The sequence below is a fragment of the Andrographis paniculata genome, unplaced genomic scaffold, assembly GCF_009805555.1.
Source record: "Andrographis paniculata isolate CXL003 unplaced genomic scaffold, ASM980555v1 Contig70END, whole genome shotgun sequence".
NCBI classification, from domain to species: domain Eukaryota; kingdom Viridiplantae; phylum Streptophyta; class Magnoliopsida; order Lamiales; family Acanthaceae; genus Andrographis; species Andrographis paniculata.
Window position 1 is genome coordinate 1,372,948 of NW_026137607.1, and position 13,045 is coordinate 1,385,992.

A 13,045-nucleotide genomic window follows, 5' to 3' on the forward strand; every position below is an offset into this window, starting at 1 on the left:
TTTTTTGTTTAGACATTATATTAGATATAATATATCTGTATAAAAAATAGTAGTATATATTTATATAAAATCAATTTGCAATTCCAAATTCCAATCCAATTAGCTCACACAAAGTAGCAAGAGACAAGGAATACATACAGTAATACAGATGGATCCTAAGTGACGCAGACGAGATGTTAACCCAGTTCCAATTCGAGCTGCCCTCGTCAAGAAATCATCACATCCATTTCTTGAAACATACCCAACTCCAAACCTTTCTCCTCTATCCTCACCGACGTCGATTGTCGCCCAGATATCCTGCAAACATCGACCAAAATCCAAACTAGAAAACAACTAGTAACAAGGATCAATAACTATAGGTACCTGCCGGTGTTTGTTCTTTAATTTAAATCGAAACAAAAATGTATTTAAACTAAATAAGAAAAGGATCGTTGTTATGCATACCTCCTAGTAGTTTTTAATGGAGAGAGTTAAAACTGTCAAAATCCGAATGCAGTCCTGTGGACGTAATCAGGGCGTTTTTTGGTTGGCATCCGAATCAGCCCTGTTATCTGCAGCTCCACAACTCCACTGCAAAACTCTGCTCTTTATTTATGCATGCAAATTAAGGAATCCCTATTTTCCATACATATGCAGCTGTAATTAGTTTGCAAACAGCAACTCAAACAGAAATAGGCCTAGCACACAATTTATATTAATATAATACAATGTAACATATGAGCTGACAACGTGACAATAGTTTAGTTAGCACGTATCATCATCGATTTCGGCACATATAACACATTACCATAATACATACGGACAACACATGCTAATGATATATAAAGCACATGTTTCAACAACAACCACGTGATATATATATATATCATTACCATGTGCTGCCCGGGACTAACTGATTAACATTATGCTTATTAGTCCCAATTAGCACCATAACCAATCCTTATATATATGTATGTATATATATCATCAGCAGGAGATGAGATGAGATGAGATGCAATTGAAGAAAATGACGCAAGAAGGATACTGGATGGAAGCATCGCCTTTTATCTTAGATTCTGTTTTTTGTTTTTTAGGGGACGGAGATGCTCGTGTCCTTTTCTTGTTGGTATCAGGAGGAGGCTGGCGAAGAACTGCGTTGAATGAGTGGAACCATTCGTGAAGATTGATGAGATCACCGTGCTCTTGAGCCAGGGAATACCTGCACGGCGAATTCACAGGAATTATACTCAATGGGAGATCAGTATGGATGGTTATAAGGATTTAGGAAGAATGGGTTTGCTTACAGTATGGAAGTATGATGCATGGATGGAAGTAACATGCCCGTGTTCTTTCTGCAGCAGGAACACTTAAGAAATTTGTTGGAGTCCAAAAGATCAGCTTGGATTCGTCTTCTCGGGTCTCCTATCAAAGCCTGATGAAGAGAGAAACACAAGAATGGGTTGTAGTATTAGCATGCTGATCACCCGAAGGTAGTAAGTTCTTGTGCCATTAAAAGATCATATCGAAGATCACGTAACTGCTTGAAGTTTGTCGACATCATCGTAGAAGACTACTTCATTGAAGGGAATACTTTCAATTGGCTTGATGTATTGCCTGAGTCATGAACCAAAGATATCAAATCAGGATAGTAACTCGACAAAAATGAATCAACAATAGAATCATCATTAATTGATTCAAACATGAAGAACTTGAGACACATATTGCATAATTTATTCGAATTAGAGATTAGAAACATATGGCTTTCGATTGAAAACTAGGAATCTGATATCAATCAGGGTAACCAAGAAGTTTTTGTAATGGAACCTAGGTATTGAGATTCCTACCTGACCATATACTCCAGAAATGTGGCAACTTTTTCATTGGCAGTGATTTCATCTCTCTTCTGATTTAACCGATTCCTGGATGTCGACCTCCTGCAAGATTGTCAAAGAATGAAGAGGTTGATGAGTTCTAGGAAATTACAAAAGGCAACAACACTAAATTTCCTAAGAAAATACTTTTCTCAAGTTACATCATGGAGGTTAAGAATTGTAGATGGCCAAAATTACAGTTTGCATAGCTATCCAAGGTTCAATATCAAGTTTTTAAACTATACATCAACTGGAGTGGGGCATCAAGAGACCAACTGATATATAACCAAGCATCTCTGTCATCTTATATGCAACTTAGAAGAACCAATGGCATAGTCAGTGGATATGATAATGTAGATTTTTTGAACTACCCTTAACCATCCTTAGATGATATTTAATGCCCAAGATCGCCAAGAAAAACTTGCCAGCATTAATTCAATCATATTATTCGAATTTAGGTGAGGCAACAAAGGAGAAATACTTGGATTGCTCTGCTGGATCACATTTTGCACTCCACTCTAATGTTGTCAGGGATTGTAGCTCCTTTATCTTCTCATGGATCTGGGAAAATCAATTTCACATGCAGATCAGATATTAAATAGTCTCATAAAAGCAAAGCAAAACGCATAAAACCAGGATGCACTTTTCTTATTGGTCTGCCAGGATACAACCTATGTTACATACTTGGATCCTCTCATAAAGCTCCATTCAATCTATTTACTAATTAAATGCTTTAACTTATCAACAGATGCTTTCTCTAGGGCATAGTGCCATTATTCCCCTCACTTCTATACACAATTGAACAATTTATCAATTGCATTGGGTTTGGGACTATTCCCAAACTTTTTCCCAGAACTATTAAATCAAAATCCTATTTTTTATTTAATATACTACACACACACGCTCAAAAAAAAAAGAACTTTTAATTCAAAATGTCATATCAAACATCTATTTATATCACATCAAATATTACTTCAATTCAAATTTTTACTATTATCAAACCCACAATCCAAATCCAAACCTAATACAAACACATCCCTAGAGCTTGAATTATCATTTCTAATCAACAATTTTGAAAACTATGCATAAGTATTAGTTCAGTTAAGTTGTTATAATGCAGAATGCAGCATGATTCATGGTTACAACATTATGATGTGAAATACAGAATCATAAATATGTCACCCCTGAGAATACCTCTTTAATGCCTCTGGTAAGATTTTCCCACCTGCTGAGCAAGTTGCACAGCTCGGCCGCTGGCAAATTCCTGCCAATAGAACTCAAAACTCTGGATTTACAAACTAATATTCTTTCGACAGATCTTATATGTAAGAAAGTCACAGAAAAGAGGAATCAATTTCCCTCAGGTCAGAACATAATAAGATTCTTCCTGGAAATGATTCCCATCAGCATTATAATCTGTGCACCATAATACATCTATTAAGTACATTGCATAGTGTTATTGCCTTTTATTATATTTTACTTTCAGGAACTTGATCTTTCAAGCTATTTCCTATTCCTATATTATGCTGGAACAAGTAAGATCTCGAGGGTTGAATACTTCGTTTCTAATTTAAAAGTGTGAATTTTACCTCACTATCTGGAAGGCCCAAGCAGCATAACTTTCACTTCGAGAGGAGCCAAGCAAATGAACATCATGTGATGATATAGCATTCTCTTTGTTGGTTTGAGTGTGAACAGGAAAACTAGAGTTGGCTGGATCAGATTGGATTATCTGACAATATAAATGCAACAAAGAATTTTTGCGGTGTTTTCCAACTTCGTGCAGGCACTGAGAAGAATTGACAAATACACAAATCAGAAATCCCTTCCTCAGCATGCTTCTATCAGATAAGTGTTTAATTATTTATTCATAAATGAAATATAGAAATATATATATATATATAATATTCATGAATGGTACAGAAGAATACAACATCCAAGTATCAACAAGTGCAAAATAAAAGGGTCTGTTCACTGACGAAAAATAAAGTCAGGAAATCATATGGAGATTTGGAGGTCTTAATGTGTATATATAAGAAAATAGAACATGCAGTTTTCTCACACAGTTTCCTGAGCAAAGTAGTCTTTATCTACTTTAAAATGTGGAAGTTATTCAAGCTATGAGGAAGCTACTAGCTCAAAAGTTTACCATAACAGCAGAACTTCGTAGTCTATTTAGTCTTTTCAGCTCTGACTAACAATAGGCCAAGTCTACGCAACTGATGCCAGGCTGACAACACCTTGTATATATAGCTCTAGATCAGAAACTTATGTAATTCAAGTTAAAGATACATGCCACTTTTTAAACAAATCATTTGGAAACCTTTGTAAAGATGGAAGATCAACCACCAGATTGAGCACATTATCTTCAGGTAACATACTCTCACCATCAATGCCCTGCAATGGTAAAAAAAAACAACGCATGATACAAAACTAAAACGAGAAAATACAGTATATTATCATAGTTCAATTTCATGGAGAAGAATAGAAGCTCTCTTCAATATATAGTTTCTAATTAATACTAATGTTTTACTATTACAAATGAAAATTCACAGAGTGATGGAGACATACAGTCATCAAATCTGAACCATTGCAGTTCTAAGCAGTATAGATAAGCACAGTCTAAGTAAATATAAAATCTCAATACACGGAACTAAAACGAAAAAACATAACTTCCAACCAACAACCAGGAAGACACAAACAGCACAAAGTGGGAAATTTGAGCAACAAAACTTAGGTAACTTACCTCTGTTTCTTCTCCATGAATAAATTTCCTAAGAGCAATGCTTGAAGGCTCCACAAAGATGTGTTGGGCCATAGCAATCTAGAGAACAATTGTGAGACAATAGAAATATCTTAATTAAAACTTTTACAGGCCTGAGGGCACATCGCCTCATGCCAATAAATGAAAATTTTAGTTTACAGAAAGTGTGAGGCCAGTATACTAACCTTTAGAGCTCTAACAAATAACGTCAATGTACCATCATGCTTAACGTAGTAATTTCTCAGAAAAGCTGACACATGTTTTCCAATACAAAAGCCTTCACAATTTTTCAGAAGAATAGCCTCAACAATGGCATCCATCCTTTCAGCTGGGGTACCCAAAGTAAATTCACAAACAGATAAATGCAAGCATACGCTAGAGCTTAGGATGTTTCTCAGAACATCAACAGTTGTTGCTACTCCCAGGATTAAAACTACTGGAGTTTTCACTACCCATTCCCTGTCAAGAGAGGATTGTTAAAACCATAGCAAAAACAACAAAAAACGGCTTTCACGATATCAAGTCAAGAATGATTACTTTATAATCAAAATAGCCACAATACCTCAACATTGCAATAAAAGTAGCCAGGACAGAAACACAGCATCTTTCCACATCCTCAATTGTCACAACAAGCGGATTCCCATAGTTCTTTTGCTCAGTGTACCAAGAAGCTAAAACGGACATGTCAGGTGCCTACTAAGAATCAGATACCAAGTAAAGAACAAATATTAGCTCCGGAATCCATTTCACAACATGGAATATATTGTATCAATTCTTAGTGAACTTAGGTGAAAAAAGAATCACTTCCATACATTGGTATCAACAATCAGAAACTGGCGAAGTAAGGTTTTAAGACAGCCACCAACTCCATTCTTCTCAGAGAAGTCCAATGATGTGAGGTTAGCCACATGACATCCATGGGATCGCAAATGCACAGCGAGGTCCACAAATGTGAGTATATCATCAACAAATTCCATATTTTCTGCAAATTCATCACACCAAACATCAGTTCCCACTTCCCAGTACCCAGGATAATTGCAACCGCATTGACAACCTATGTGGATTTAAAAATGCACGGATTCAAAAACTATATCATAAGCAAGCGCTAGGGCAATGAATTACTTGTGAATAATAAAGCCGTGAAGATCTGTCGAGATGCACCAGCGGCTGCCTCTGATGAACCAAAAATCGGATATGGACGTGCAGCGGTAGTGAAATCAAGCTTCTGATGGGATCGTATTGCATCGAAGGACGCACGAACCCATTTCTCAATCTCAACATACACATTGGCATTAATTCTTTTCAAAACGTCCTGAAATATCAAAGATTTTGACAAATAATGCGACAAACAACAAAAAGAGTCATCTAGGTAACAAAAGGTAAGGAAATGGAGCATTTGCCTTGATAGTAGACTCAGCATTGGACCAAAGTAATTTGAAAGTTTCTAATCGCAACCTATCACTGTATTCATTCGCAGAAGTCTCCGAATATTTGGAGAATTGATCGCTTTTTCTTCGGGTTTTGGGTGCGGATTTTCGCGACGGAGAGGCTTTATGAAGAATGAAGAAAGGCTGCAGCGTATACAAGCTTAGTCAAATCCACGACGACTTCATAGTTATAGTAGACGACAGATAAATATACCTGAAGATTATTTTCCGAAGTCGGAGTGTCCAAGGACGGTGATGAATCCGCCGCCATAGCCTCTCTCTCGCACTGTGATTTTCCGGCGAAAACCACCGCCTCCGTTTTTGGCGGGAAAAGAAACAAATAGAATGTGGAAAGGGAAGCTTAGGTACTGTATCTATCTATGTACCTATCTGTGTATGTATCTTCCCACACGTCGCCATTCCTCAGCTCCCTCCCTCCCTCTCTATATATAAATCACACCAATTTCACTTCAGCACACAGGTGATAAGCATTCAGCACTAAATTACTTTCTAAGCATCTTCATAAACTTGCCCATTTACGCACCATTTGAGTGAATCTGGCGGTGATGGCGAAGCGGGTCCGGTATTCGGGTATCTGGATCGAGGTCGCGCCGGCGCCGGTAATTTCTGCGAAGAAGCCTCCGTCGTTGAATTGGCCCGCTGGAGACGATTGCCGTGGAGGAGGAGTAGGCGGAGGAAGAGGTGAAGAAGAATTCCTGCAATCGTGACCGTCGATCAGATGCGGCGGCTTGAGATCGATCGATGGGCTTTGTTCAATTGATTTTTGTGCGCGCACGTTTGTTTGGTTGAGAAAATGAAAATAGATTTTCTGAATTTTGGGGGGACAGACCCGACTGTTAAGTGAAATAAAACCTTAGAATTCGATTTGTTATGTATTTTGTGTCCGATATATTTTTTATACTCATTCCGTCCAATTTTTACTGTTTTTAAATATATTTGCACTATTTTTTTAGCTGATTATTTTTTTTATTATAAATTAATAAATTTAACCTTAATTATACGATTATACGATAGAGAGATTAAAAATAATAAATGAATAAAAGATAAAAATATAAAATTTATATTTAAAAAATAAAATAAAACAATAGTTGTTGGACGTTCCAAATAAAAAGTAAGACAATAATTTATGGACGGAGGAGTATTATACATTAATAAATATGTGGATAGTATAAAAAAATAATATATACAATATATAATATTTTCTCCTCTCATGTCACTTTTTTATTTTGTCTGTTCCATTATCATTTGCCAAATTTACTTTTATTTTTTTATTCATATGTTAAATTTAAACAATTATGCTAAAATCGAAATTTTTAATATTTAATTATTATACTTCACTCAATAATTATTTACTATAATGACTACTATTTTACTATTTTCTCAATTTTTGAATGATATCCAATTTTTGAATGATACAAGTATAATTATAATATATATAGTATTATTTGAATTAATTATATAATGAAATAATATAAATATTTATTTGATGGATTATTAATTTTTTGATAATATTTTTAGTTACATGATAAAATTAAGACAAAATAACATAAAACTTAGTTTGATGAATTTGCTGAAAATCCCGTGGTTATGTCCTGCTTTAAGTCTAAATTAAATATCAAAATTAAACTTTAATTCCAAATTAAATTCTCAAATCCAAACCCACATTTTTTTGTCTATCTACTATATCCCTCTTTCTTTATCTTTACCTTCTTTCACTGATGCATCTTCTCCCCCTTTCTTTCTTCTGTCAACCCATGCCCGTCCACAGCGCGCACAAGCAGCCGCCAACCACCACCCACGGGCGTCGTCTTCTTCTTCCTCCATCATCGCAACCATGAGCGCCGCCCTTCTCCGCTGATTTCAATCGCGTCGGGCAACTCCTTCTTCAGCCAATCGCCGTTGCCAGCCACAACGCTCCCCCCCCCCCAAACCGACTGTTCATTCGGCCGCCTCTCTCTCCCGTCCCAATTTCACTTATTAATTCCGTCCAAATTTTTCTATTCCATGAAAAATTCTTGGATTTCCTGTGAAATTAGTACAAATTCGCTGACTCAGTAATAGGAAAGGATTTGAGGCTGTCAAATTCTGGAATTGATACGATTGTCTTTGAATTTGATTTCCATTTTGTTCTCAATAATATATAATGTGTTTGAATAAAAATAAATAAAAAGAAGGAAAAATAAGGAGAAGAAGAAGATTTGTTGGTGTGTTTCAGCATCGACCCAAACCCGATCCGACCCGAACCCACACCGACCCAGTTTGTTTGATTTTTAATTTCTCTCTTTAAATCGGAACCGATCTACTCTATTCTCATTCTGTTCGAATTTTGAATCCTCCTTAAATTTGTTCTGTCATTCTCGGTGCTATCCCTTTTTTTTTTGATTGATCGAGTTCTGTCCCGTTGGTAATTGATGAATTTTCACGAAAAGTTTGGATTTTTCTTTTAGAACAAAAATAAGATGTTTTTGAAAATTTTCAAGCATGGAAAAAGTTAATAGATCACCAAACAGGTAAGCGCATTAAATTTTTTAGAACAGATAATGGTCTCGAGTTTTGCAATAAGTGGCTTGATTCATTATGTGCTAAATCAGATATAATTAGACATAAGACAATTCCCTATACACCCCAGCAAAATAGGGTGGCAAAACAAATGAATCGAACTTTATTGAAAGGGTGAGGAGTATGTTAAACTCCTCGGGTCTTTCAAAGAGTTTTTGGGGGGAAGCTAGGACTACGGCTGCATATTTGATTAATAGGTCTCCCTCTGTGCCACTTAGGGGTAAATGTCCTGAATCTGTATGGTCGGCTAAGAAACTTGATATTTCCAATTTGAAAGTATTTGGTTGTACTGCATATGATTTATATGAAGGTGATAAACTTGAACCTAGAGCTGTGAAATGCATTTTTCTTAGGTTATCCTTTAAGAGTAAAAAGATATAAGCTATGGTTAAAAGATGAACCAATTTTCAAAGTACTAATTAATAGAGACGTCACCTTTAATGAAAATGAGATGCTTTGTCTTAATGTGTCAAATACTGAAATTAACGTAACTTCTAATGAGGTGGAGCCAAATAAATTGGAAAGTTCTAAAAAACTGCATGACAAATCTGAATCTCATGATAAATTGCTTGAAAATGCCCTACCTAATGCTGAAAATTCTGAATCAAAATATGAGAACATAAAAAACAACCAACTAACGAGAGATAGGACTAAGAGAACCACTAAGCAACCGTCTAGATTTGATGAATAAGACTTGATTTCCTATGCTTTTAGTGTATTCTAGACGTTAGATGGAAATGAACATATCTTATGAAGAAACTTTTAAATCTAAACATGTTAAAAATAGCTAAATGCAATACGTGATGAAATGAATTCCTTGCATGTTAACAATACGTGGATTCTTGTTCCTAAGCCTGCAAATTGTTCTATTGTTGACTGCAAATAGATTTTCAAATTCAAAAATGAAAATGATAATGTTAGATTTAAAAATAGGTTGGTAGCAAAAGGGTTCACTCAAAAGGAAAGGGATTGATTACACTGAAATTTTCTCACATGTGGTTAAATATACTATTGTTAGGATCATGCTTTCCTTAGTTGCCCACTTTAATTGGGAATTAAAACAAATGGATATTAAAACTGCTTTTCTACATGGTGATCTAAGTGAGAAAATTTACATGAAACAACCTGATGATTTTGTAGATAAAAGTAAGTCTGATCATGTGTGTCTACTGAAGAAATCTTTGTATGGTTTGAAACAATCACCTAGATAGTGGAACATTAAATTTGATGAGTGCATGATATCTTTAAAATTCACGATACGTAATTTTGATCATTGCTTGTATTTTATAAGATCAAATGATGTTCATGTTTTCTTACTTATTTATGTCGATGACATGTTATTGATTAGTCTTTGTGCGAATACTATCAAGCATGTTAATGACTGTTTGAGCAATAAGTTTGACATGAAATATTTGGGTGATGCAAAGAATATTCTTGGTATGAACATTATTAGAGATGGGGCTGCTTTTACACTTTTGTTAAATCAATCTGCATATATTGAGAAAGTCCTGAAACGATTTTGTATGTTTAATGCAAAGTCAACTAATGTGCCTCTAGCTTCTCATTTTGTGCTAAGTAAAGATCAATGTCCTAAGTCTAAATCTGATATGAATTACATGATGTCATATTCGGAATGTTATAGGCTCTGTGATGTACTTGATGATTTGCATTAGGCCTGATATTGCATATTTTGTAAGTTGTTTGAGTCGTTTCATGTCTAATCTTGGAACTGAGCATTGAAATGCAGTCAAGTTGTTAGTTAGATATTTGTGTGGTTCTAGTAACCTAGGGCTAAAATTTGGAAAATGTGTTGAAGGAGTAAAATTGAGAGGTTATGTGGATTATAATCATGCGAACGATAGAGACAATAGAAAATCTACAACATCTTATGTGTTTACTTTGTATGGCTCATGTATAAGTTGTAAATCCTAACTCCAACATATTGTTGTTCTATTTACTACTGAATCATAATATGTTGCAATAACTGAGGCTCTTAAAGAAGCGATGTGGCTAAAAGGTTTGCTTTCTGAAATTGAAATACTGAATGACACTGTCACAGTCTATTTTTATAGTCAGTATGGAATCCAATTATGCAAAAACCCTAATTTTCATAGTATAACCAAACACATAGATGTTAGGTTTCATTTTATACGTGACATAGTTGCAAAAGGGTTAGTTAAACTTGAAAAGATACCCTCTCAATTTAACCATGCTGATATGGGAACCAAATGCTTGCCTGTTTCTAAGTTTCAGTCATCTTTAAATATGTTAAATATTGATACATTTGATTAGAACCGTGTCTGTTCTTCATTGATAGCATGTATTATTTCTATGTGATTAATATATGCTCTACAAGATTGATTTTGTGTTGAGATTGCAGAAATAATGGCGATGATGATAGCATGTTCTCACTCCCGATTGCCCTCCAATGTAACCATGAGGGTTGACTAGAAACAAGGTGGACATTGTTTGTGTGTTTCAGCCTCGACCCAGACCCGATCCGACCCGAACCCACACCGACCCGGTTTGTTTGATTTTTAATTTCTCTTATTAAATCAGAACCGATCTACTATATTCCCATTATGTTCGTATTTTGAATCCTCCCTAAATCTATTCCTTCATTCTCGGTGTTATCTCTATTTCTTCATGATTGATCGAGTTCGTCTGGCCGTTGATAAGGTAAGGTTGTTTTATTCTCTTTTGAGACCTATCCATTCAACTCTCCTTGGTTTGGGATTTTGGGAGATGTGTGGAACGTGTTCGATATTCTATTTTGTTTTGTGAGCAACGAACTTACTGCCTGCCTATGCCTATCGACTTCTCTCGTTATTTTTCTGTCCTGATATACTGCGTGTGCGATGAACACTCTAGGGTTCTTGGGTTACTTCGTATTAGGAACCACCGCAATCGACACCTTTATGGGTTACCTCGTAGGACGACTTGGAGTTGGCGAAAGAGTGGCTGCGATCTGAGCCTACTTCACCAATTGAGCAAATTTTTTTTTTTTTAATTCTTAATATATATATTTCTATTTTATATTCTTAACCTTTGAGTTTTATCCGCACTAATTATTTGGTTGATTTGTGCAGATCACCCAACGTTCAGGAAGATCGAGAATAACAACAAGATTGGTGACGGATGATGTGTGGCAGTCATCGTCGGCGGACGGTGGAAAATGAGAAGAGGTGCGCTTTTCGATCTGTACCATCGAAGAAAATGAATTGGAAATTAGATTATATAATTATTATTATTATTATTATTATTATTATTATTTAATTATGTTTTTTCTTTAATGTAGGTAAAATGACTAAAATAGTCATCTTCTTTAATTAATATATTTTGAAACTTTAGAGGGGTATTTTTGTAATTTAAGATAGTTATATATCAATTTTTGTATATAAATTTTAGTCTAAGCGCGTGAGACCACTTTCTATTAAGTCCTAATGGAAAGGTGGTTTTTTACAATGTTTTAAATATCACAAGTAGGTTTAATGAAATTTTCAAACCACAAAGAATTTTCAACAAATTTATCAAACGATAGGGAGGTTTTATGCTATTTTTTCTAAAATTAATATTATATTAGCTATTAATAAAGTGTAAAATAATCTTTTTACATTAATAGTAATTAATGTTATTTAATGTTACTTAGAAGTGAATGATTAATAATATTTAACTATGCTACTATTATGTCATGTTGTATTTAATTACGAGATATAACAATGCATAGCAAATAAAATATATGGTTATATTAAATAAAATAATATTATCCACTATAACTATTAAAACTAAACACATTTAAGTGTTAAAGTATGTAGTACAATCATTAAAAATTAAAATTTATATTATCTTCGTCACATAAAATTGGTAACATTTATTTTTTGTACGTAAATTTTTAAATATTAGTATTATATTGGTTAATAGTGAAAATGATAAAAATGTCCTTATTAGATTGTGTGATATAAAAATAATGACATTTGTATAATATATTTGAAGTTGTAAGGGTATTAATTATATTAGATGTGTAGTACAATTACTAAATTATAAATTTGTACATTTGTTTTGGGACGAACAAAAATGAAAAATAATATTCTTCTTATACGACGGAGGGAATACATTATTTTGGGACAGACAAAAATATAAAAATGAATACTTTATTAAGTGAGGATTTTACTTATTTTAACGTAAAAGTAAGATAAATAAAAAAATAAAATATGAATGTTATGAAAAAAATTACTTTGTTCGTCCATTTAATAGATTTATATTTATTTTTACTTAATTGTACTTAATAAAAAAAATAGTAGTTTAAAATATAAAAAAATAGTAGATTAAAATAAAAAAAATAGTGACAAATTAATTATTATTTATTAAAATAAAATACTAAAAGTATGAGTATATAAAATTATTTATTAAAAATGAATTATGAA

The 13,045-nt window shown here is 34.0% G+C and overlaps 1 pseudogene; it reads right to left on the reverse strand.

The window, feature by feature from the left end:
• Window positions 1-41: 41 nt before the first annotated feature.
• Window positions 42-6,885, reverse strand: LOC127264301 (origin of replication complex subunit 3-like; annotated as a pseudogene).
• Window positions 6,886-13,045: the final 6,160 nt, after the last annotated feature.